General features: G+C 40.5%; 1 pseudogene across 1 annotated transcript; it reads left to right on the plus strand.

The window, feature by feature from the left end:
• Positions 1-26,151, plus strand: LOC311064315 (RING finger protein 17-like; annotated as a pseudogene). The gene is made up of 27 exons: positions 1-37; positions 1,561-1,679; positions 6,206-6,295; positions 6,768-6,871; positions 7,242-7,410; positions 7,771-7,847; positions 9,446-9,636; positions 10,070-10,306; positions 10,932-11,046; positions 11,178-11,295; positions 11,772-11,889; positions 12,975-13,148; positions 13,869-14,010; positions 14,549-14,655; positions 15,538-15,662; positions 19,902-19,962; positions 20,691-20,821; positions 21,867-22,030; positions 22,251-22,370; positions 22,477-22,557; positions 23,016-23,138; positions 23,414-23,470; positions 23,743-23,853; positions 24,594-24,693; positions 24,839-24,974; positions 25,200-25,386; positions 26,053-26,151. The product of its transcript is annotated as an RING finger protein 17-like (transcript).
• The last annotated feature ends 1,793 nt before the right edge of the window (positions 26,152-27,944 follow it).

Consider the following 27,944-nt stretch of genomic DNA (forward strand, 5'->3'; position numbering starts at 1 on the left):
ATGAATCTCTCCTCTGTGAAGCAGATGGATCCACGCAGTGATGATGAGAAGCAGTGGTGGAAAGTAACTAAGTACATGTACTCAAGTACTGTACTTAAGTACACTTTTTGAGTATTTTTTACTTTACTGGAGTATTTCCATTTCCAATATTCAATACTTTTTACTTCAACTCCACTACATCTCAGAGGCAAATAATCTATTGTACTTTCACTACAATTATTTGAAAACATTAGTTACAATGTACATTTTGATTTTGATTACAAAACATGCATTAACCACTTAAACTTTTGTGAGCTTGTAGATCTGCTATTTTCAAAAGATTTGTATACATACTGAAGTTGTGAAATGGGACATTCTGCATAAAGAGTACTTTTACTTATTAATTAACTCTTGATCTCAATGTTGCCAGGTCTTCTTATTATAAGCAACTTTGGGCTTGTTTTTCTGTAAAGTCCAGAAAGTCCCCCCCTGCCGCTACCCCTTCCCTCCCCTCCCCATATCACTATCGCAGGGCCAGTTGATCCACTAGCTCAATCAGCTGTTCCGTCTCATAGGCAGACCACAAGTTGGCCAGTTTGCCCTGAAAAAGTCTATCACTTACCAACAACAAAGCAGCATAAAGTTAAAAAACACTTGTGGACACAAATCCTAATTCAGGTGCCCACTCGTCCAGGTGCCCAGTTATCTCCACCCCTAAGTGCCCACTCGTCCAGGTGGCCACATGTCCCTAGTGCCCAGTTGTCCAGGTGCCTACTGCCAAGTCATCCCAAAAATATGATGCCCAGATGTCCCTAGTGCCCACCTGTCTAGTATTCCATTTTGCACTTTTTTTCCTCACGTTTTAGTAGATAGCAGATCTGTAAACTCGTTGTGAGCTTGTAGATTGGCAATATGTATAGGTTTAAGTTAAGTACTCATGTGGGTGTAAGTTGCTTCTTTGGGCTTGTTTTCATAGAACCAGTTTCTTATTTCACTCACAGAATCTGGCAACGCTGCTTAATCTCCGGCGAAAGAACACCTGTGCGTGTGCGAGCTTGAAACAGACACATTCGTGATAAAGTGACTCGTTACTTAATAAATAACTACTTTTGCGCTTGTATTTCACCACTTATTTCATCTCAGCAACACAGAGAGGATGGACGAAACAACGCCGGACTCCTTGAATTGCAATTCATGTGGAAGTCCCTACATTTTACCTGGTAAAACCTCAACTTTTCCTTTAGTTTAGTTCATTCAATAATCAATATAGGCCTGAAACATGACTGCCCATCTGAAAATGTTTTGTGCCAGAGAAGATTTGTGTTAAAAAAGTCAAGATTATTCAAAATGTCAAGATTTTTCTAAAATAGCAAATGTACAAGTTTGTGAGCTTGTAGATGATAGATCTGCTTCTACACTTTAAAACAAAATACATTTTCATTTATTACCCTAGGCCCACTTTCAGGGGTGAAAAAAACTAAAAGTACTCAAATGTTTTACTTTAGAAGTATCAAACTGCACTGTAGAAATAGCCTACTCTATTACAAGTAAAAGTCCACGTTTTGGTGTTGTAACTTGCAGAAGAGGATGAAGCTCTGGCCAGCTTCCCCCTGCAGCTGCTGTGTGGACACATCTTCTGCATGGCCTGTCTCAACTCCATGGTGGAGGTGGAGAACAGCATCGTGTGTCCAGATTGCAAGGTAATAAACAATCATTTATGAGCCGGGGTCATCGCTCAACATCGCCATGCTGGCTTGTGGTGGACATTTTTTCAAAATTCAAATTTAGCAATGGACATTCAAAATGAGTAGACAAACACATAAAGAGCTAGCCCTAAATGACCATTACAGGTCTTTGAACCAAATGGTTCCATTTTTGTACACTCAGAGTTCCTTGAAAATAAGACGTTTAAGAACCACTGTACCTGTACTGTGGACTTCTAATGTGTCATAGTAAATCAGTGTCATACATATTCTGAAGAAAACCTGGAGAATGACATTCTAGTAATTTAATTGGGTCTTAAAATAAGAACATTATGTTTAATGTAAAAAAAAAACAAATCTAAAATGTGCCACGGACAAGGACAAGTCTTGCCATGGACACATTTATTGATGTGTCCATATATATTGATGACCCCTGTTTATGAGCTACATAATTATTTATTAAAATCAAAGTAGGGAGATCCCAATCCAGGCCCTGGTGTGTGTTGTTTGGATATCATATGACACAACACTTATATACCTTGCGTCAAATTTTGTGAGATTCTTCCCAAATTTTCTCAAATGGCTAAAATGGCAGATCTACAAGCTCACAGCATTGCTGTGTGAAGCATTGTGAGCTGGTAGATAAGCTATTTTCACTGAATGTTCACCCCAGGGTAGAGATGCTAATGGTTAATGTGACCGTACATTGCCTTGGTGTGAAATTGATGCTACCCTATTTTTTTCCTTTTACAGGTTGAATCAGACCTTCCTGTTGAAGGCGTGGGTGGGTTAGAAGTAAGGCTGCAACAACTAATCGATTAATCGATTAATAATCGATTACTAAATTAGTTGCCAACTAATTTGATAATCGATTAATCGATAATCGATTAATCGATAATGGAATGTAATTAATTCAATGTAAAATTGGCTATTTTATCCAAAATGTAAAAAAAAAAAAAAAAATTGGAAAGTGTTTAAGTAAATTAAAGTATACATGATTAGAACATGCTTAAATATTCGACAATTAAGGTCTAATATTTCTACAAAACTACAAATTGTCTTTATTTTTAGATAAAACATGCCTTAAACTTCAAAATTATAAGGTAATTGCTTAATAAGTGCGATAATCCGATTAATCGTTTAAATAATCACCCGATTCATCGATTATGGAATTAATCGTTAGTTGCAGCCTTAGTTAGAAGTAGACTCCAGAGTGGTTGGCCTCATGTACACCACCAAAATGAACAAGAAGAGAAGGTATCATGTAAAACTGTGGTTCTCAACCTTTTCAGGTCACGCCCGCGAATCACATTTGAACTGCGGACGGACCCCCCACCCTGACAAGCACTTGGAATTGTAGGAGTTAAGGCATTTAGTTTGACTCGCCTCCACAGATAAATATTGTGAAAAAAGCCAATCTACAAGCTCACGTTGCAAGCCGTTGTAAGCTTGTAGATCGGCTATTTTCACATTTTTTGCCTCTTTCTTATATTATTTGACAATGTTTGACCAGTTTTTATAGTATAGTTTGTTGATTACTTTTGATGCAGTAATGGTCTTGAGGTATTGAAAATGTCTTAAGTCCTTAAATTGTGAATCTCTTACAACATATAAACTTTTTTTTATAGAAGAGTGCTGCCTAGATACACGTAAAGCATTTGGTGAAAAACAAGAAGTGGATGGGAGGTTCTTTTGAGTAGGGCAGAATACATTAAGAAAAGCTAAAAAACCAAGGCACTCTGCCAGAATTAGTGTCAAAATGATTTTATTAATTTTGCAAGGCTGAATCCACCCGAGACTCTTTGCTGCATGTCCTTCCCCATCTCTCTCTCCTTGTTTCCTGTCTCTCTCACTGTAACTATCTAAATAAAGAATGACAAAACAAATATCTTTAATTAAACCTTTCAAAGTTTGAAACCTTGTTTGGTCGATCATATCTGTTACTGTACTAGTAGCTTTTCTTATATAAATGGAAAGCCTGTCCATTTGACTTTTTTAACCACATAAACCCTATTTGTGGGCAAACAGTCTGTGAAAACAGTCACTCTACAAGCTCACAACTCTTGTAGATCGGCTATTTTCAGCAGAGAGATTTGTAAAGGGGGGAAAAAATAAGTAAACGTATAGAGCCCTGGGGGACACCTAAGTGTACATTATTTTAAGTGGTTAAACATATTTGTGAAATGTAGCATGCCATCCCTTGTTGAAGACCCCAAATGGCAACTTTGGTAAAGAGAGCAGACCCATAATGCTCTCGGTTGACCATCTGTAGAGAAATGTTTGACATAGACTCTCTAGAGCAACAAACATCATTGCTCAGGTGCTGCCAGTCAAGGGACAATGAAGTTAGTGAGTCAAACTTGACAGGGACATTTGGCACATTTCACTTGGGACACCCACAAAACTAGCTGTGCCGCTCATCCCACAAATGCATGTTCATTACAAACGGTCAGTTTAAAGAAGAAGTTCACCCAAAAAATGACTTATTTTCTATCGATTACACACCCCATGAAGCCTTGATTTCATGGATTTATTTTTGTTGTGGCATTCCTAAGACCGTGTGTATATCCGGTAGGAGACACAAATAATCTACTTTGTGTCTCCTACCGGATACATTAGCCGGTAGGAGACGGGAATCAAATTATTAGCTTAAGAATGCGACAAAAACAAAAAATAATCCATGGATTCAAGGCTTCATAGGGTGTGCAATTGATAGAGAAAAGTCATTTTTTGGGTGAACTCCTCCTTTAACCACAAAGGCAAGCCTAGCGTCCCTATTCTGAGGCTAACTTTCAGCGAAAATGGCAGATCTACTGTACAAGATCACGACAGGTTGCAGCGGAAAAGCATTGTGAGCTTTTAGATCGTTTTTTTTTTTTGGTGTAGAGGCCCATGGTAAAAAGGAGTGAACCCCCGGTCAACTAATTATAGGGTTTATGTGCTTAAAAGGAGATGGACAAGGCTTTCAATAATATAAGATGCAACACTATTTAGCACCGTAACAGGTTCCAAATTTCGTCCATGGTTTTATATAACTTACGTATATCAAAGGGCTTTTTGCAACATTGTTGCACTGTACTGGTTGTATTAGAAAGATCCATATGGCTGCTATAACCAACCTTTTTGGCGACTGAGAAGTCAACATTGGATTTTCAATAATGGGCCAATAACGGATAGATGGAACAAGCCAATCATGGTCTAATCTCTGTATATAACGTTCTTATGGAATTTACAAACAAAATATGATATGCCATTAATGTATAAAACAGAGTTTTGGTTTTGAATACGTCTCAGAGAATGCAAGTTGCATTTCAGTTTGTGAGTATACATTTTGAATCATAAGTGTATTTCCATTTTAAGGCCTTATCAGTTTTGTTGTTCAAAATTGTTGTAATTACAGTAGTGGGTGTGGCAGCAGAGGAAGCAGACGCCTCCTCCATGTCCGTTCCCCTCCAGAGAAGGAGCGCAATGTCATTGCAGAGGAGCCAGATGAACGGGTAAATAATCCGAAGTCTAGGCCTGAATTTGGTTCCATGAATCCAAGTACCCTTTACCCTTCTACAACACTTAGCTTGGACAGCTGCAAGATGATACCATAGATAGCATATCGTCGCTGTCTGACAGGAACCAGCTAACTCCATTTTCAGCTTTTGTTCTTTTTTCATAATTGACACTATTGAACACCCTTTACGTCTGTGTAAAAAAAAAACTGTCCGTCAAACCACGCAACTCCACCCCCTCTCCTCTCCCTGCCGCCGTTCCACAGAACAGCACAGTGAGCGAACACAGACAGAGATCGACTGCGGAGCAGCTGATAAACAAACTGTACCGACGCAGGGTTTTAAGTCCTGTTTATTATTGTAGGCCTATATAATAAGTGTGAAGCATCAGGGCCTTCATCCACATGCTGTGACTCACTGTGAGCTTGGAGATCCATAGTCAGCTTAGCCCCAGCCCCCATTTGAAACCTCTCTCTCCGCTGTGATTGGAGCTATTGTCAGGCGGCAGCTGTTTGGACAAAAGTGGTGATAATATAATGATGCATGCACGGTGGCGCAGTCGGTAGCGCTGTCGCCTCACAGCTAGAAGGTCCTGGGTTCGATTCCCGCAGGGGACGCTGTGGGCGTGTCTTCTCCGCATCATCAGCGCCCATACCCTAGGTGGGGTTGGCGAAAGGGCCTCCCTGTGTGGAGTTTGCATGTTGCAATTCTGCAAATAGATCCCCATGACCAGTCATTTGGGATCAATATAAGTAAGGAGAAAAGGCTACATGTTATTTTAGTCCAGACTTGTCCCTTAAAAGCTGTCCACACCAAGCACAATAACTAACAATAATTAGTTGTGGTTAGGTTTGGGATCCGTTAGGATTTTAATCTAATTCCTTAACGGTTCCCTTTAACGATTCCTATATATTTAAAGCCAGCGGGTGCCCTAGAGAAAGATTTTTAAAACGACATATTTAGTGTTTGGTGTGGACGGTCCATTGGTCTTGTTGTTAAAGTATTTTTGTGTGTTTCATTTAGACATTTGACGTGAAGAAGATAGAGAAGGCCGTGGATGAAGCACTGGCCCAGGGTTTGGAGAATATGTCCCAGCTGGGGCACATCCACCAGGTGAGAGAGAGGGCACTAGGGCTGGGCCATATGGACAAAATCAAACACTTATGTTTGACCAAATACCCCCATCGAAATTGTGAGATGAATTCAATTGACAGTTATTTTGACATGGAAAAAGCTTCAAACACTATGGCAGTTAAAATGGATCAAATTAATTAGAATAATGTTTTATTGGGTATAGTTCAGGACTGCGGTCCACCTATTAGTGATCTGTTAATTGTGTGTAGAGCTAAGGGGGCCTCAAATAAAGAAAACTGCAAAATCTGCATCATAATATGGATAAAAACATGAATGCTCAACCTATTCAAAATCTATAGTTCAACTTAAGAGCCAAATGACTAATTTATCGCCTCCACTATGGGTGGTCTACCCTACATGACAGCGTGAAAAATGTTCTGTTGAAGCGTGGAATAGGCAATTGACATTTTGTGTGCTGTGCATTGTACTTTTACATTTGCCCTTTCTTTAGACTCTGCTGACCGGCCGGAAGGCACAGGTGACCAGGGAGAAATCACGGCTGCTGATGGAGATCGATGAAGTTATCGAGAAGGCCAAACATGTTGTCTCAAAGAGGTACAGTACAATATGATGGGACATTTTTAATCTACAACCTACGGTTCAGGACTTTTATGCCCAAATGCAAAGTGGGCTGTTATAGCGCCACCATTAGGTAGATAAAAAAATATAAAATGTGATACTGTCATTGTAATATTTTCTACAGTTGTATATTAATGTCTTGGACCCCAGGAAGACTAGCTGACGTTACGGCGTCAGTTAATGGGGAGCCGTATAAATAAACAAATAAACACTGATCGGTGTTGTAGTTTGCAAGTTAGGCCACACACAGAGAGGCGAACTGCCATTCTGGTCTAGCAGAGATAAAAAGTGGTATGGAGCTCGATGAAGAAATGTATGTGAAGGCATGTAATTCCTCTGCCAACAGGAAGGATGCGCTGGTGTCTGACGTGGCCAACATGGAAGCTTTTTTCGTCTCTAGCAACAAGGAGGTGTGCCTGGTAGAGAAAAGGATGAAAGACCTGGAGCTTGCCATGCAGAAAGCCAGACAGGTGCGACGCTGCCCTGCCCTGGAGAACTACTGCAACCTGGAAACGGTATGCAATGCTGCTTTGTCTTGAACTGAATTAGACATGGTATAACTGCATAATCAATAGTAATAGCAGTTGTAGTTGTAACCAAGCTACCGATGGTGTTGATTTGACAATAATGGTAATACACTTTGCACTTTTCATCACATAAAATGCTCAGTGCTGCATCAATGCTGTGTACAGAACAACCTTTTTGGTAGGTAGCCAATGTATCTCTTCTGGTTATTTCAGTTTGACTGATAGAAAATAAGATGTTTTGGGGAGATGGTGGCCTGTAAACAAAATGGGTCTGCAGTGCACACATACTTTCACTACTCTCACTATGATTGATAGATGATTGATTGATTTTGCACGTGTCTCTCCCAGGTGTTGGAGATTTTGCAGACGCCAGTGGATGTCCAGTCTGTTGATATGACCTGTATTACTATGGACTGTGGGCTGAGGTGAGTCATTAGAGACCATGAGAATTGTTGAGAGAAGCTGGGTTTACACATAGCCTAATATTCCAGTTCCAGTCTGTTTAAAAGCCCAAACAGTTCCTTGTAAACACCTCAGTCGGGATAAATCGGTTGCAGAGGGGTGGTGTAAACCTTTTCACAAACTGATCAAAAGGAAAATTTACCTGTATTTGTCAAAATACTTCCAAAATGTTAATCAAGTCCATGATCATAACACCAGAGGCAGCTCCACAAACCATGTTCAACCCAGATTTGGCACAACAAAGGGAATGAACTCGTTCTCATGCTATTCATCTAAAATGTGGAATACTCCTACCAAAAGGAGTAAAGGAGTGTAAAACCCTACTCACTTTCAAAAATGCCCTAAAGATACACCTTCAGGAGGCTGCAATTCAAAAATGGCCCCTGTCCAAGTCCTAACCTACCCTATGTCCTAACCTAACCTACCCCCTCCCCCCCCTCTCTCTTTCTTCTTTTGTACTTATTTTTCACCCTTCATACCAGTAACCTGTAAACTGATTGTATGACATTCTGTATAGTAGTGTGTATATCTGTCTGTCTCTTATATGTCATCATGATTTGTGTGCATGGGGATCTCATCTTAAACAAGCTAAGTGCTTAATGAGCTATCCAGTTTAGTAGACCTTGTATTGCGAATTTGTACTTCCATGTACTGTTATGTACTGTCATGTACTGTTCTCATGTCTTACTAAATAAAGTACATCAATCAATCAATCAAACCATGTAAAGACTTAACCTGATCTGCTGCCTTCTTTCTGCGCATGCTCCTTAGTACCTACCCATTTATTTACCCAGTTTTTACATTTTTCCAATGAGATTCATGTGTTTCATGTTATCATTTATCCAAAAATAGAATTATCTGGTTCTAAGCAACACAGAAGGGGGGACCTTTTTCTTATTACCAAACATCTCTAAGGTATATTAATGACATAGTTTAATCCTTTTATATTCAAATTGGCTTAAGGGAGGACCGGCCGGCGGGCGGGCGGATCTCTGACATCACGCTTTTGTCACCATGCCATAACCATATAAGGAGTTACCAATGCAGCTACTGTACGCCGAAATATGTGTGTTGTCTAACCTCAATGTATCGTCATAGCATCAGGCGCAAACAAATCAGTCGGCTCCATATATGGGCACAAAAGGGGGCATGCCCATATATGGGCATATACACACACACACACACACACACACACACACACAGTTCATAAATGTGCATGTGCGTTCCAGCTGTGTATTCCAAGCAGACAACCTGAGCAAGTGTGTGAAGATCCATGCAGGCGAACCCAAGCTGTGAGTTCCCAAAACATACATTAATATAATTCTTGGTTCATCACTTATTAGCTGGTTGGTCAATAGAACTGTGTAGGACAAAATTGTTGTCTGTGCAAACATGCATGCACTAACACTTCCGCTCTATGCTATTTGTGAATTAATTTCTCATTAAATCCTTTGTCAGTTTTCTTATAATTATTAGACATTACCTTAATGAATGAATGAATATACATTCAATAAAACGCATCCTATGTTTTTGGAATGAAGTCCTCACTGTTCCTTGTCAGTTTGTCAGAAGAGCAAGCTCCCAGACAGCAGGAAGCCTCCTGCAGAAAGTCCTCATGGCGCAACCAACCCCTTCCCCGCCACAGAGAATTTGCAGGCCCCCAGCAGAAGGCAGACCACCCCAGGCGGAGGCCTGCGAGGTCATTGGGTCATTGGCTGAGCCGCAAGCTCAGCCGCCTCACTCTGCAGCATGGTCCTGCTGATGCTGACACTGGGCCAGACGAATCTGCCACAGCTAAAAAAATATCAGTCTGGCCATGCCAGGCTGGACTTTTTGTATTATTATTCTTTTGTGTATTATTATTATTATTATTACTTTTTAATTCAATTTAAATCCTTCTTTAATCATATATATATATCCTACTGTGTATACTTTATTTTTTTTGGTATTTTTTGTATTTATTTTTTTGAATTGTTTATATTGTCCTTTGTGTTAATGGTACAATAAGATACCAGGGTTGTGGCTCTTTCGGAGCGTGAACTTTGGGGGGGTGGGAGGGGTAACATACATTCACTGTTTTTCCTAAAAATAGCACTATTACGTAAAAATGCTTTTAATCTGCAAGTAATCAATCATTCTTGATCATGAAAGTGTTATCCGTGCACCCCTTCTCTTTGTCGTCCAGCTGACTGTAGAAGAAATATATTCACCCTCTTCTCCCCCCATCTCTGGCTTTTCTGTCCCTCTCGCTCTTCTTCCCAGGTTGATAGCATGGAATTCTTGTTGCTGTCAAATAAGCTGAACGAGTTCTATTCCAGCTTGCCTGAGGGTGGAGATGATCTAGAGCTTTACTGCCCTTTTCTCCAGCAGGCCTGTGTGGCACGATACAACGACAACAGCTGGTACAGAGCCAAGGTCATAGGTAAGGGCACTTGTGTGTTTGCATTGGCCCCATCTTTGACCTCGCCCGTCGTCACTGTAACTTGGGACTCTGTCACATACAGTAGCGTTGCCATTCAGCCTTGGGCAATGCTGGTCGAAGACAGGTATTTGTGACCTATTTTCCAACCCATCGTGAATTTGAGGGTATTGACATTGTCTTACAGATGTCTGTAGTTACAGGGTGGTAAAATGATACTCCGCTGTGAAACAATCGTTTCAGATCAGGTCTCTTAACTGCCTATGTAGATTTTCGCACAGAAGCACACTCTGATCAGCAGCAGTGGCAAGGCGGCAAGAAAGCGCGTGCCTCCGTGTTTTTGAAAATTCTGACATTCTATGCAGGCTGTCAAAATACCTGATTTAGACAGTTGTTTCACAGCAGAATATAATTTTAGATTTTACCAACCCGTTTAACTTACCCCTAAGTTACCACCAGTCTTGGATGGCAATGCTATGAGACAGATTTACAACTTTGAAATTTTCGTGTCAGTCTAAAATTTTAACAATCTTGCACATCGGTAGTAGTCAGTTGCATTTCACAAATGGTCCTTGCCAATACAGTAGCACAATCATTATATACTGTGTGTGTGTCTGTGTGTTTTTAGGTCATCCCGGTGGAAGAAGGTGGAAGTGATGTTTGTGGATTTTGGCAACAAAGACATCCTTTCTGTCAGCGACTTGAGGAAAATCAAGGATGAGTTCTTCACCCTCCCTATCATGGTCAGATAAAAAAAAAAAAAATAGTTTATCTGCAATGAAATCTAGAAAACACCTAGAGATGTGCGAGAGCATGTAATTCTGTAAGTGGAGCCCAGGTCTAATGCATCGCTTTATCTCTCTGTGCCCTGCAGGCTATCCAGTGTGGTCTGTCTAATGTGCTTCCTCATGATGGAGACACCTGGAATGAAACCACTAATAAAAGATTTGTTAGTCTCACTTTCCAGAAACTAGTTACTGTGGTGGTCACAGGTACTGTGTGTGTGTGTGTGTGTGTGTGTGTGTGTGTGTGTGTGTGTGTGTGTGTGTGTGTGTGTGTGTGTGTGTGTGTGTGTGTGTGTGTGTATTTCCATGTCTGTCATTTCTAGTCACTTCCATACATGGCACCACGTGTGTGATATAAGCATCTTGTTGTGTCGGGCACCTCTGTATTTCAATATTGTATATGTTTTTGCAAATTAATGCCCTATTTTGACGTTTAGGTGTGTCGTGGCAATTTAGCAAAATATCTACAAGCCCACAGCACATTGCAATGCAACAAGTTGAGCTTGTAGATCAGCCATTTTTGCTATGTTGTAAAAGTTTTGAAAGTGAAAGTAGTTAAGTCTGTCTGTGGGATTTATAAACATTTAACCAATGAAAAGTATTAATGGCTTGTGACTAAATAACAAGGTTTCCACTCGACAGCAACGATGTGTAACTTCTTTCACTAACTGTCCCCCATGTAGGCAAGGTTTCCAGATTCGAGCCATTGCCAGTCACTCTGTATGAGAGTTCTCTCGATGGACCGCAGACCAACCTCAATGAATTGCTGATCACTGAGGAGCTGGCCTGCTTCAGCAAGAGGTAAGACGGTCATTTGTAGGTCCTGCACTTTGTTTTACACCTTTTCACCTCAGTGGTTCTCAAAGTGGGGTTCCGGGGGACCCCCAGGGGCCCTTGAGGGGGTTCCAGGGGGTCCCCAGTAAAAGTAGTTAATATAGCGCCTAAATAATTTTAATCACTTTAACCCCGTTTTATACATTGGCTATTCATAAATAGCTGATCTACAAGCTCAACACGATGCAATGGTTGTGAACTATTTCTAAATCTTATGAATTGTAAGTGCATAAACATATTGTTATATATTGTAAACATATAAACCAAAACAATGAATGGTATGTACATATACATATTGTTATATATGTATGTATGTATGTCTGTCTGTGTCTGTGTCTGTGTGTGTACTTTTCCTTGTATACTTGTCCAAAGGATCTGAAAATAAAGCCGAACTGAAAATATTTTTTGAAAAATGTGGAATAATTTGGTGATTTTCTTTTTTCTGGTTATTAATACAATGACTAATACCAATAACAAATATAAATGATATACTATGGCCAAAAAAGGCCATATACAGTGTGTTCAATGATATTACTTTGAAAAATTGTCAAAAACAGAGAAAATGGCTAATCTACAACACATCATGGTCATTAGTCAACATTCCAAAAAAATGTTTTAATGTGTGAACAATTTTCAAGCGCTTAATCTGAATGAATGGAAATGATTATGCAAATAATTACATAAATTAAAATATATTCATAGTATACAAAAAAGATGCAAAATAATTGCAATGTCACTGTTATCATTTGAATGTAATAAAAAAAAGTAATGTTTTAAATGTATAAACCCCATTTAGTTTATTATAGTTTATTATACCCATGTTCTTATAAGCACAATCACCACTATAAGACTATCATACTAGTTTCCATGCCACCCACCACCTTTTCTCATCCGCCTTTCCTCTCTTTCCTGCCTGCGCCACACTCTCCATGTCCAACCCCACTGTACAGTGTCGGAGCCAAAGACACATAGCCTTGTGCTGAGGCTCCACCAGTGTGGGACCCTCCACTGGAGGGCCCCATAGCTTCTGAGCAGGAGTCCTTGCCCGGCAGCGTTAGCGCCTCAGACCAAGGAAGCCTCGGAGACCAGACTCTGGACACTGTGGATTTCCAGCCCAATCTAGAGCTCCCTGCCTTCCTCGTCAAGCTGAAAGTCAGGGTCACCCATGTCAACTCTCCTGGGAGCTTCTACGTCCAGCTCACCCATAACAATAACCAGCTCAAAAGGTGAGTGGTATGGAAAGTCTCCAATAGGACTGGGCCATACTGAAAGTATTGCTGCCTTCAAATAAATAAACCATAATTTTGAGAAATAATCATTATTAATGTGTACATGATAACCAAACAAGTTATGGGCATTATAGCAGTTTTTAATTCTCAAACTGGATATGTTTTGTCTAGTTAAAATCAATAGCGTGGCTTATTTTAGTCAAATTTGACAAAACCTAAAAAAAGAAGACAGACAGATCCCAAGTAAAACATTTCTAAGGTCTCTGGCAAACAATTCACAATACTTTACATTTCCACAGCAGTTAAGTATTCCTGTACAACAACATTCATAGTCATACTAGCCAATCTGTTAGAAGTCTGACAGTAGCCTAATAAAACTTGTAAGACGCTCTGGCCGGCGGCTGAATAAAATGTCCTTTACCAGTGCCATCCGATGGTGAAATATCCACTGCCAAATTGTAAACGATGTATGTGATCTTCAGTGGTTGTTGTCATGTTTCTCCGGTTGGAGAATTTCCAGTACAAATTCCAACGCAAATGACCTACCACAGTATTGTAAAGATGGGGGCTGTCCTCTAATCACATGATGGAATGCAAAATAATATTCTTGTTTCTTGTGCCCCTACTAACCCTAAAAAACCCTCTTATATTGTGCCCTCTGTGGTTATGTCTTGTATTGTCTGTGGGGGATAACACTTTGCGTTTTATTCTAACCAGGTTGAATGAGATGTTGAAGCAGGAGTATGGTTCTATGGAGCCCCAGGATGTCCAGTGGGAGGCAGACATGTACTGTGCTGTCCTGATCAACGGGCTCTGGGAGAGAGGACAGATCTGCAACACTGTTGCATCCACCAACATGGCATGAGGTATCCCTCATCTTCTGGTCACGTCTCTAGAACGCTGTCAGCTATAGAGCTTCCATTCCAACTGGTTTTCTGCTGGTAGAATTACACTTCAAAATGTAAAGGGATAGTTAATTCTGTATATTTGGGTTTGATATTATTACACATACTGAGGTTGTTAAATAGTTGGAACAGTTTTTTTTAAAAACACTGTCAGGGTTAGCGATTTTATTTCTGCTTTTCCTGGAAGACATAAAATATGTAAAGAAATAAGATGACCAAGTTTCTGAGGTCCGGTTTTGTTCATTTGACAAAAGCAAAGACGTACGTACAAATTAGCTATCTAACCACTTACTCTTGATCTTTCACTTAATCGTGTGTAAAACAATTGCCAGCCTTATGACTGTGCACGTGAGTCTGAGTTGGATACTTTTATATGTTGGATTTTCTGTGGGATACATTCTATTGGTAGTATAAACTCACCTAAATTCTAATGGAAAGGAATTGATATGCATATATTACTAATGTCTGTCTCCCTCTGGTGGCTGTTTTTAGGTGAGACGATGTGACTTTGTAGTGTCTGAGCACTTCAGCAACCTGAGGCCCCTACAGGCTTCCCTTGTTGGTTCGCTGGCATTGGAGTGTACTCTGAGTGACATCAGGTCAGTGGAGACAAACTGAACATGTGTACTATCATGAACTCGATGTGCTTCATGGGAGTCGCATAAAAAATGACATGAATAAATATATTGCCCTTTCTGTAACAAGTACTCTGAGGGGCATTGGGAAATGCATTGGTGTAAGAATGTCCTTTTAAACTAATTGTATGTAGACACAAATAAATAGAATCAAGTTAGTCAGATATTTGAAAAACATGCAAGTATATAAAACCTCAGAGGTGAGGAGCAGGGTTGCAATGTAAACCCAGGTTGGGGTAAAAGGTCAAGGGGTGAAGCTGAGATGGATTACAATCATACACAACCATTGCCGCAATGGGTGAAGGATTATTCCAACTAATATGGAAACTGGAATTGGTCTACCAATGTGTCAAACATTATGAAAGGGCAGATATATTTTACGCCTCTCTCCATCAAAGATTTAATTGTCACAATGAAATGTCTTCTAAATCCCAACAGTATTCTGAAAAAACTTATGTTTCTATATCAGTGGTGCTCACACTTTGTCATGTCAAGGACCCCCAAAATTATATGTATTTGGCCGCGGACCCCCATCTCAAAATATTTTGTTACAGGGACCCCCAGAAGCAAAGAATAGAGTTAAAAATGTTCGCTTTAAACAATATATATTCAAAGATTTGCACACATTTTCACGATTTTTCAAAAAGAGCAGGTCTACAAGCTCGTAGCGCGGCACTCGGTGCCGCGCTACGAGCTTGTATATCTGCTATTTTTGAATAGCCGAAATGTAAAATAATGCTTTTTTAGCTCAAATCAAAAAATGACACGGATGCGTTCCAGGTATTAATGGGTTAACCCATTAAGACCCGAAGCTGATTCTACAAAATGTCTCTCTCCATTCTGCAGGCCTGCCGGAGGTCGCTCCACCTGGGCCGCCACCGCCTGCGACTTCATCTCCTATTACGTGACTGGAGCTATGGCCACCATGACCATAAAGGTCTGTCTCTCTCCCTACAGCAGGCTTTCTCAAAGTAGGTGCCGTGACGCAGGTCCAGGGGTGCCGCGGAAATACTTTGATCATATTTGACTTTGTAAAACGGACCTGAGTTGCACTGTACTTGGTGCGTTCTTTTTCAGTCTACACCAAATCTCTTCGCCAAAAATAGCAGATCTACAAGTTCACAGCGCGTCACAACGTGTCAAAACATGACGCGTAGTTAGCTTGTAGTTATTTTCAATCTGTCCTATAATGGAAACGGACATTCTCAGGTTTTCCTCGTGACTTAGGCTTAGGGGGAAAGATTTACATATTTACGTCCCGTAATGTGACATGCATGTAAGATGCTGTAAAGTAACAATGTAATTCAGGGGTGCCTTGGATGAAAACGTTGTTTACATGGGTGCTCTGAGCCAAACATGTTTGAGAACCACTGCCCACTCTCCTCTCCTCGGCTTGTAACAGTTATACAATGTAGGGCTAGCCGATCTTTTGTTTTCATATCATCTAATCGTAGCACGCTCCAGTGGTCGGGGGGTGGGGGAGTTCATGTGACGGCACACCAGTTAAATCAATGCCAGCATGGACGACTTGGTGTCAAAGAAAAATATAATATTTTGTCTGTTGTTTATTGTGCTTTTTGCATCAATATTACAGCAAGACATCCACTTCTGTCGGTATTTGAGCGGCACAGTGAAATAAATTATTATCTCCGCCAGGCCAAAGGGTGGCCGAGACGAGACTATTTTGCCCCTCTCCGTTTGTGTGTGTCAGAAGGCCGAATTTTGCAATACAATTTTTATAACAGGCCAATTTGCGTTTTGTGCAAGGCGTACTTTTCTCTGGATTATTTGGCGCAACTCCCCACATAGGCCACGGCTGCCTGAAGGTTCCAGAGTTCAGTGGCGGTAGGCAGCAGCGTCTCAGCATCACTCACTGCCACCTGAAACTGAAGGGTCATATTAATAATATAACATAGATAGATAGATAGATAGATTCATATTTAATAGATAGGTAAATAATCAAGGAACTGGAAGAGGCTTCATTAAAAGAACTCCCTTGTTACCCCAAAGTCGTTAGTGGCTGTCTGTCTGCTGTAACCACAACTGGTCACTGTGTCACAGTGCGAGTCAAGAGGGCAGGTAGGACCCAAATGCAGGACGAGAGGCAGAGTAGGGGTCAGAACAATTTATTGAAGAAAATATGAGGAACACTGTACAATAGCCTGACACTCAACCTGAATTCTCATTTTGTTTCACTCCATTATTCCATTACCCTGAAGCATGGCTAGTGATTCAGGGGCAGGCCAGGCTAGGGGTACAAAGGTACTGCGAGCACTAGAAAAACAAACATACAGGGTTGGAAAACAAGGGCAAAGGAGAAGACAATGAGAGATAAGAGTTACAGATTGGGGATTTACTGTTAACCCAGCTCTTTGTTTTATGAGTAAACAACAAGGTGAAATAGTTCATGGTAATATGTGCCAATATTTCTGTCTGGGGTGGTCCAGTGAAGCACGCATATTATTGGACAGTGATACAGTATATATGTATAAAATAGCCAGAGAACTTGAGAGAGAGTGGCAAAGAGGGATCCCATATATAATAGCCATGATGAAGACTGTGTTTTTTAGTGCTGTTGGGCTGAGTCTTCTCGCAGTAGGCTGGACTGCTCCAATGGTCTGTGAGAAGCAGTTGAAGCCAGCGGAGAAAGAAGTGGATGTAAGTATCGCTCTCCTCCTGATTTATACTTAATTGTATGATGGTGCATAAATTCAGCATGTGTACAAAGTATAAGAAAATAGAATATGGCTCTATATATATATATATATATATATATATAATATATGTTTCAGAAAATAATATGCTTTCTTTTTTATTTCAGTTAAGGGGGACCTGGTATGTGATAGCTATGTCTACGGAGAGCTGTTGGGAGGCACTGTTAATTAATTTTTTAGGGCTTGCAAGTTTTTCGGTGGACATCAGCCCAAAAAGCGCAGTGAACACCTATGATGCCAGTTTAAATATGAAATTGTAGGTATATTTTGAGCTATGGTTCTTCATTAAATATTTGCTGCTGAAACTATAATAAATTGTGATTCTTTAGCTATAAAAACCTTTGCTTCTCCTTGACAGGTTTGGATATTGTACCAATGAAACTGAAACTTTCTCATATTCCAACAATGCTCTGTTCAAGCACATCAATGGCAAGGGTACGTGTATGTATAGCTAGTATGGAAATAATTTCTTTCTACCAGTTATGTTACCCTGCTCTCCACCGTTCCCCCCCCCCCTCCTCTTTCTCTGTATTTATTCTTAACATTATTTCATTATATCATTTCTATTATCAGCTGACGTTGATGGTCGTGAAGTATATCTACAAACGGATTGTCCTGACTGTATTGTTATAAAGGCGACCCCATCATCAAGCACGTCCATCATGTTCTTGAGTAAGGAGACAACAGGGAAATGGTCACAAAATAGGACAAAAATTACAATCATTAACATAGAATATTAGAATGAAAGATTGCCAGAAGAGGTGCCTAATGTCACTGTCACTTGGACTTGTACACTCATTCCAGTGAAATTGGGTAATTCATTAACAGCATAATTTATAACTCATAATTACAGTAACTCAATTACTCAAAAAAACATACAGTAACCTAGGTCCAGGGTTGGTTTCCAAGTGAAGGGAAACATATTACATTGCTAAACAAATATTGATGGTCATATTTCAGTAGCATGTTGTTTAGGCAGATGTTAGGTTTGATCTTTACTGTGTATCCTAGTTTATTTTAAGCTCAAACTTGTTTTTCTTTACACTATACTTACAGTGACCATTTTAACCTGTCATTTGTTGACTAGGGTTCTTGCCATTTACTCTGATCTCACACTTGTACATCACATGGCTATTGTCCATATCGTATCATATCATATCTTATCATCTCTTCACCAGGTAGGAGAACAATTGTCACCGCTGCTGACATGACAGAGTTTGAGAAACAGGTGGAATGTCTTGGCTGGCTAAAAGTACAGCTTCTTAACACAGATCATGGTGAGAATAATTCTGTTTAGTTTTTCATTAGGCTGTGCTGCACTTACAAAAAACATCAAAATATACATGGCAGTATGATATGTGGAGGTACGTTGATCAATACCCTTCTGAAAATATAAAGAATTCCCAACCTTTTGTCAAAGAATGGAATTATTTTATAGCAGTCGATACACACAGGTAAGATATGAAGACAAGCTGATGCTTGCATTACCTAGTCATGCACCCTGGAAACAGCCAATCTTTGTGATTAGCCTAGCATTTATTAGAACAAGCAGCACCACCTGATGTCATTTTCAACAGTTTACCTAGTGACCTAGTGTTGAAATGTACTGCTGTAGCAATTTGTGTGCGTAAATAAGATTTTAAATGAAGAAAGAGGCTGCACTGCTTGTAGCCATGATACAAACAGTATTTTAATGAAAAACAACCAACGTTTCGACCAGATAAGGTCTTCTTCAGGGATGGAGGGTCTTGTTCAGTCCCTGAAGAAGAACTTATCTGGTCAAAACTGTGGTTGTTTTTCATAAAAATACTATTTGCTTCATGGCTATGTGCAGTGCGGCCTCTTTCTTTCTTATTTAAAGTCTACTGCACCGTGGTCAGCACCTCAGCAACATTGGTGTGTGCCCTTTTTGCTTGTTGGTTTGTCCGTAAATAAGAGAAATGTTTGTCAATAACCCATTACATTGCTGTGTAATTTTCATAATCATTCCATTGTGTTTTTTTGTGAAACATTACCTGTCTGTTTCTCCACACAGGCAAAGAAAACTGCAAAGACATTCCTCCGGATGAGGAGTTGAGTGAAAACGAAATGGAGAAAATAGCAGTGACAGTTGGCAAAAGGCTGTGCGATATGATTCTAGACCTTCTCGGATGTCTCGGTTTTTCAAGCATGCCTTGCATACTGTAACTCTTACCACGGCATAATTATCCTTATTCAACCTCAAAACCAGTTTACTGAGTGCTTGGATTGACTGAATAAAACACGATGAGGATATTGTTGACTCGTTGCTTATTTGAATCAGAATCAGAATCAGTTTTATTGTCACATCACAGGTTTACAAGGTAAAAAAGGGGGGGGGGGGGTCCGTTGCGATTTTGTGCACGGGGCCCATTTCCACTTTAATCCGTCTATGACCAACTCCATCAACCCCTGCTTCCCCGCCATCTCCATCAGTCCCTGTTTCCCCTCCTCTTCCTGCTCCACTACCCTCTCCAGCCCCCTCTAAAGCCCCCTCCAGCCCCACCCTGCCCCCCGCACTAGTTTGGCTGCTGAGAAGGTGAGCATCCATGACACACACTGTCACACACAGGAATAGGGGGGGTAGAGGACTTTTAGTCCCCTGTCTTTTTCAAGGATTATGGTCATTTTCATTATTAATACCCATGGCTGGTCGGCTACGTCTCTTGGTCATTACAGGATACTGGATATTCGATCGGAAGTCTGTGTCCACAATAACAGATTTATCAAACTAGAGGTTTGATAAATCTGGCACTCACATTTTAAGTTCGGGCTGCTGTGCGACCCTCACAACTATATCGCACCGCCGATCCGACCGATATGCCCATTATGGCCATATCAGGGCTCCGGGCCCGTTAATGTTCTATCCTGTAGCCAGGTCATGAAGAAAGCATTGGTCTTACTGACACATGTTGCTTTGAGTAGCCATAACATACGATTCAGATTTTAAGTATATATTTGAATACAAGAAATGACACAAGACCGTGCATGTTAAGATAGAAAAATTGTCCCGTGAAAATGTAGCCTAACGTTCTGTTATTGCAAGCATTCATGTGTTTGTGTGTGAGAGGTAAAAGGGGAGTGACTAGAGTTATGAAAAGAGAACATGAGGTAGAGTGCACAATAGAGTGGGAGAGAATTCTAAGTGCATTAATACAATCCTAACAAGTTTTTGGTCAATAACGGTAAGCATTGTGTACGAGCCCTTCAGCATGTCATATGTCCACATCTCTCTGTGTGTGTGTGTGTGTGTGTGTGTGTGTGTGTGTGCGCGTACCATGAGCAGGTAAAGACAACATTGTACCAGCCTCCTGAGCTGCCGTGTCACGGTCGCGTCAGGATGAGCATCTCTGCTGTGGGGGACGACGGTGTCATCTATGCCAGGACGAATCAGGCTGGTACACATCACTTCTAGTCCCACAGAGCAAAGTCCCACAGTGATGATAAAATGTCTTTTAAAGGTCCCATATCTTAAGGACTTAAAGTAATTTTTTGGATCTTCCCTGAGTATGTCTAGTCCAATCCACTTTATTTATAGTGCACATTTAAAACAACAGCGTTGAACCAAAGTGCTGTACACTCAAAATCTTAAAATGAAGGCCATCAGACAGCCGATCAATTTAACAGTTGTTGGGCTACCATATAGTTGTTTGCCAACTGCATATAACTAGTAGATGATTAAATGACTAGGAAACCTACTAGGGTACAATTTATACCAAACTAGTAGCAAAGCATCAAAATCTGGCTATATTGCATATATGAACAACAATAGAAATGATACTGTCCTACCAGGACATTATCATGACAGTAGCATAACTAGCCTACTGAAAGGTATGACCATGTATCATTTGTGACTTGATATGGTAGCTACGCTGGTGAAAATAATATGCATCTGGTAGTTGAGGATGAGCTCATTTTGTTTTATGACTTTGCTCTAGTTCAGGATCATTGGGTTTTTTCACATTTATAGTAAAGGTCTACTTTACCTTAACTTATTTCCAACAACCCTAGCAATTATGTATAGTCCTTTTAAGATATCTGCACATTTACACTTATGCAGGCAGTTGTTTAATTGAATACATTAATGAAATGGCAATATGACTACTACAGTTTCCACATCTACAGTGACTTTTAGTAGCATTCTGAAAACCTTTTTTTTCTCATCTCTAGTCAGCGCAATTTGTTCACTCTCAAACAGAGGTTCTTTAACCCATTTAAAACCGGGAAAGCATCCGTGTTTTTGAGTTGGCAAAAATAGAGGATATATAAGCTTGTACATCTGCCATTTTGAACATTTTTGAAAAGTCTTGAAAGTTTTAGAGGGCATTTGTAGAATCGGCCTCAGGTCTTAATGGGTTAACATGTTGTGTGAGCACTCCGGGCCTAACGGCTAATGCTACCGCCGCGTGTGTGTGTATATTCCTGTGTGTTTATTTGTGTCAGCGTGTCAGCTGGAGCGACTGAGACGCAGGATCCAGCTGCATATGAAGACACTGCCCAGACAGAAACCTTACACCTGGAAATGCGTGCAGGGCTGCTCTGTCATGGGACCAGACATGCACTGGCACCGAGGACAGGTTCTGGAGGTCATCAGCGGACATGTCAGGGTCAGGCTTGCATACATTCAAAGAAAAGCTCCTCCATTCCTTGGTACTGAGCCAAACTGCAAAAACTGAATCATGAAATTCTCACAACTGACTTTAATATGCTCCAATTTCATTTTCACTTGAAAAACACTGCAAGGTCGAAACGTTGTATATTGTGATTATCAGATTTTTAAAGTGTGTGTGTGTGTGTGTGTGTGTGTGTGTGTGTGTGTGTTATCAGGTGCGTTATGTGGACTGTGGGCAGGTAGAGAACATTCCAGTGGTTCATGTGTATCCTATGTTGCTGTGTGAGGAAGTCCCTCAGCTCTGTATCCCCTGCCAGCTCTTTGGACTCATCCCTGTAAGTGTGTGCTTTCACAAAACACCATTTGAATATAGTCATCACAGATTCACAGACACATGTACATGTGTGTGATTACACCACTGAGCGCTGCGTTTCTCTCTAGGTGGGCAGGAAGTGGCAGGTTGATGCAGTTGCTCTTCTCAGGAACCTGCTGGTCGGTCGTACTCTGGACATGCAGGTCATGGTAAGATCCTACCAACCCCACAACACTAAAACACACAGTACAGAGACATGCAAGTCATGGTAAGGTCCTACCATCCCAGTTTCACAGACAGATCAGAGAAAGGCTAACACTTCTTGGAATGAACTTGTAGTTATTGTGTGTGGTGTGTGTCTGTGCGTCAAGAGTTATATAAAAACTACAGGACAGATGCCCCCGCCAATTCATTTCAATAAACTTTGCTCAACCAGCGCATGCTCCCTCGGAAGTACACTCTCATTCCAGGATTGGCGCCAACGTTGATGCCAATAGAGCAAACGCACTAGGGTTTGAGGCTTTGCTTTGGAAGTGTGCGCAATTGGGTTTCAGGCTATAGAAGCATTCACAGTAGTCTCCTTTATTGCAATACCAGAATTGGCCACTAGTTCAGGCTTGCTTCAATAAACCTCTGCGGTCCTGGGGGCTTGGTGTGTGTGCTCTAGGAGGTGCCTTTGGAATCACGTGGCTGTGTGACAATCCAGATCTTCCTGGATGGACTGAATCTGAGCCGGATCATGTGCCACCACCAACATGCCTCTGTGGACACGACTGTTGCATTACAGGAGGTGTGTGTGTGTGTGTATCTGTGTCAAAGTCATGTTGTTGTTGTGTATTCATGTAGATTAACTTGTTGAAAAGATTTATTTACAAAGGAAATTCAAACTTCCATGACTTAATGTGCAGTGATGTTTTGTCAACCTTGGCTCAGTTTATAATATATCGGCCGAAGCTGTGAGTACAATAATACAATGAATTGTATTGACAGCAAGCTCTCCTCTAAATGCAAAGTTGACCAAGTGCATCCAATAGTTGACAGAGGATTATGTGTCTCTCTGCATAGGAACATTTCATCAAATCCACTGTCCTCTCCCTGGATGAGTGGGATATAGACACTGAGGTACTGTACTGGTACTAATGACACCAAAAACACTTATTTGTTCTATGTTTGATCTAGTTACTTTGTTTCACATGCTTGCTCTCTTACTCTTAATTCCCTGACCGCTTACACTGTTTTACAAAGTGCAAGGTCAGAATAAGTGCCATGAACATGTGTCAGTCTGTTTATGCGGAACTATACTGTACTGCAGTCCTGCAGCCTACACAGACACCTTTCATTTTGTATTGAATGTGGTGAAAAGAGAAGGGATAGTGATGCTGTTGAACATACAGGGTCTGGAGATGGCAAATGAACCAGTGCTGGGTCCCTTCTCCTACCCCAGCCTGTCCGAGGAGGGGGAGCACTTCAGGGTCAGGGTCAAACACCTCTGCACCCCCAATGAGGTACTGTAGCAGACAGCATTGTTCTTTAACCTATTAAAACTAGGGAAGCATCTGTGTCATTTTAGATGTTAGCACTACCGTATATATAGCGCAATGTTTTTAAAAAAAACTAAGGATTTAGAAAAGTGGTTTTAATAAATTACAGATCTACAAGCGTGGTGTGCTTGTAGAGCTTGTACATTTGCTATTTTTGAACATCTTTTGAAAAATCCCTTTGAAAGTGTAATTTTGCATTTTTTAACACAAATCTTCTTCTCTTCTGGGGGTCCCTGCATTTTCATGGGTTAATGCAACATTATACATTTACTTCAAGGACAACCTTAACCTGCACTCACACTACATATGCGATATGTGGCAAGAACACAACTGATTATAGTGTCTTATATCACAACCGTTCGCCTCTTGCCACCGCAAGTTTAACCCGCTTTTGCATACTTCTTACGTAAGATAAGATCACGCGAGGCGCTGCGTTCAGTGCACTGCGATCTCAATAAAATCCTGTAGTTTGTGATGCACCATTATTGTCAAGTCTTGTAGTGTGTGAGTTTAAGATTAAATAAAAAATATTATAATGATTAAGTGTGTGATGCAACCAGATTTAAAAATCGTATACCATTTTAAAACTTATGTAGCGTGAGCCCAGCACTATAGTCTTTCACAACAATGGGACAAAAGGACAGATAAAACTAATAACATATATAACGTGCACTCTGCAAGTGTTCCTGGTGCCTGTGGAAGAGGCTGGTGCTGTGTTGGTGAATGGAGAGACTCTTGAGGAAGCAATGACCAGAGTTAATGCCGATATAGACCGTCTGCCATGCCTCTCCAACTACCCCTTGGGTAAAACACCTTGTTGTAACCTGGTTTACTATACATATCTATGGTCTGTTGTGTAGTGCAGTGTCTGTGTCCTGTTACGTTTGAAAAATCGAATTCAGTTGTTCAGTGCGTGTGCATTGAAAAGTTGTCTAATGTGTGCGTCTAGGTGGTGTGTGCCTGGCAGAGTATGGTGATGGGAGGTATTACCTGGCCAGGATGATGGAGTTTGTTGGCGTGAATCCACCAGCATTGTTGGTGAAACATGTAGACTTTGGATCGGACGACACCGTGCACACCAGCAAGTAAGATCCACATGAAAGATGTTAGTTTAGGCCCGAAGGTTCCTCTTTAGCGGTCAATATTGTTGAAATGAGTATTAGGACAAAGGGTTTTCATGCTACTTAACTTTTTCACAGCACAGGGTATATTGTGATTTATTTTAGTAGAATAGTAGTAATAGTAGTAGTAATAGTTTCCTATTCATTTGATGTTTTGTGCGTGCCCCCCCGCCCCCCCCCCCCCCCAAGGCTGCGTCAGATGCCTGCTGAGCTGCTGAAGTTTCCTGCCAGTGCTCTGAAGGTGCGTTTGTGTGGGTTCAAGCCTCCGAGGGTCAACCTGGAGATGGAGATGCTGCCCTATAGACCTGAGTGGAGCGTCAAGGCTGCACAGGTCATGATCGACCTGCTGCACGGAAAGATCACTGCTTCAGTCGTGGTGGGCACACACCCAATGTTTTATTGATGCACAACACGTTTATAACTCTTTCCAACTGCACACACTGGCAGCAACAGTGGTGGTAATAGTGCTCAAATGTTTTACTTAAATAAAAGTATCAATACTGCAATGTAGAAATACTCTGTTACAAGCAAAAGTCCAGTATAAAAGAATACTTAAGTAAAAGTACAAAAGTATTGGCAGCTAAATATTTCACAGGTTTCAAATGTATCGCGACGCGTTGAGCTTGTAGATCTCTCTATTTTTAAATAGTATATGCAGGGCTGAAGTGATTAAATGTATGTGTTGCAATAATCTCAATCTACAAAGTAACTAAAGTTTTCAAATTATAGTGGAGTAAAAGTACAATGTTTGCCTCTGAGATGTAGTGGAGTAAAATAATTGGAAATACTCCACTAAAGTAGAAGTGCCCCAAAAGTGTACTTAAGTACAGTACTTGAGTAAATGTACTCGGTCACTGTCCACCACTGGGCAGCTACACATTTCTCGAAATGGTTCAAACTGACTTGTCTGCTTCTTTCTGAAGGGGCTGTAGTGATCAGACATTTTAAACGGCATCTAGAAACTCAACACTTATTCAAATACTTTTGTATGAGTTTACTACATGGCTGTTTGTCCCTTCTTTCTTCCTGTACATCTCTCCAGGCCAGAGAGCCAGAACTGACAGTTCTGTTGTGTAATGAGAATGGGGAGCTGGTTCACTCACCTCTGGTGAACATTCGCCTGGCTGATCATGAGTCGTGACTCGACTGAACAAGGGAGGATATGCCCCACAAAACCTGGTGCGTTTGGTTTACGTGAAAGACACAATATTCTCCCTAGAAAGAGACAGAAGCCACACATACTCAATGCCGTTATTATTCACTTTCTGTAAAACTCTTTGAGCCCCGTAGATCTCCACTAACTTTACACAATAAGTGGTCATACAAGAGAACTGTGTGTTGTTTGTACTCTTTCTAAAGTTAAGATGTTTTTCTAAAGTTCAGATGTTTTTTCATCCCTATTTTAAATTAATCTATTAATATCCCCTTCTCTTCTAGAAACGTGAAATTACAAGTTCATCTAGTTTGACCTTCAAACTTCTGCTTTTCAATTAGTTTAAGCCTGCTTGTTTGTATTCATTGGTGGAATTCGTGCCTTCTGCCTCATTTATTTATTGGATTAATACTACCTCTTTGTTGTGTATATAAGCAAGTTGGTTCAATATAACCAATGTTTCTCTCTCTGTAAGATTATCTACAGATTTATTTACTTTTTTTTAAACTTTGATATCTGCCTTGTTTTTCTGTATAAGTGTACAGAGTTATAGTTTGAAAATCTTAAATCTTTAACAAAAACGTTTCTCTGTAAGACATCTACAGATTTTATTTCATTTTTGACTTGCCTAAACGTTGTTCCAAATGTTTTATTTTTGACTTGGCTAAACATTGTTCCAAATGGTTTGTTTTCTGTTAACTACAGATTAAAACTGTCTCTTTTGTTTGTTGATGTTTTTGAATGTTTCCTTTTTCAGAGCTGCTTCTTGACGTTCAAAACATTAAGCAACTTCATTCTTCACTTTGGTTTCAATTAACCCTGCTACTGAAGTGCTCTGGTACAATGAAACGGTGTTCTAGGAAGCATGAAGCCTGATTTATTCTTAATCGTACAACGGTGTTCTGGATGCGATGTGTTGTGAACTTGTAGCTAGGCTATTTTTGGTGTGTGACACAGTTGTACGAGAGCAAAAATTCGGCATCACTCAGAGCCTTGAACTATTAATGCTAGAATGGCTCTTGTCTCCAGAGTAAATAAAAAAATGTAACATTGATTCTACAACCAAATGTACATTTTTACAGATAAAATAACTATACACACTGCCGACCCCCACAAATACATCTTCACACAACATAAAAAGCTGAAGTGGTCTGCTTCCTCTGTGCTGCCCATACAAGGCTTTGTTTTCTAGCAACATCGTACTGCGATTCTCTCTGGAGTGGAGACCTGAACAAGGTCATCATGGCATGGGAATTTCAACCTTGTATGAAAAACACCAATTTGTGGCATTTCTAAATAACAAGGTTTTGAAGTGTTTTTTAATTTCCTGCTTCACCAATATAACCAAAACGTTGAACTAGTATCAGGTTTGGGATATAAAAATCCTGGCATGACTGAAAAACAAAAACATACTTCCAGAGTTGTTTCATAGCATTGCTCACAGTTAATATAATGTTTCTTGACGATGTTCCAGTTCTCCTGAACTCATCCTAGGCCATCTGGTCCAGAACATCATTAGTGTATTTGATTCGGGCTTATCCCCCCAAAATAGTAAAAAAAAATGGCAAAATAAATAGGTATACGGGTTAAGGCTAACATAGGAACCAGAGTACCCTGACCACAGAGCACAGTGAAGACAGTGTACACGAGACGGCAGACAGGCCCCACCGGACAATTGTGAAAATGGCCACTGTACATCGACACATTATGAGCTTGTAGATGGGCTATTTGAACTATTTTAAAATGTTTTTCAAAATGGCAAAAAAATTAAGGAGTAAGGA

The sequence above is a fragment of the Gymnoscopelus microlampas genome (genome assembly GCF_963454915.1).
Source record: "Gymnoscopelus microlampas genome assembly, chromosome: 17".
NCBI classification, from domain to species: Eukaryota; Metazoa; Chordata; class Actinopteri; order Myctophiformes; family Myctophidae; genus Gymnoscopelus; species Gymnoscopelus microlampas.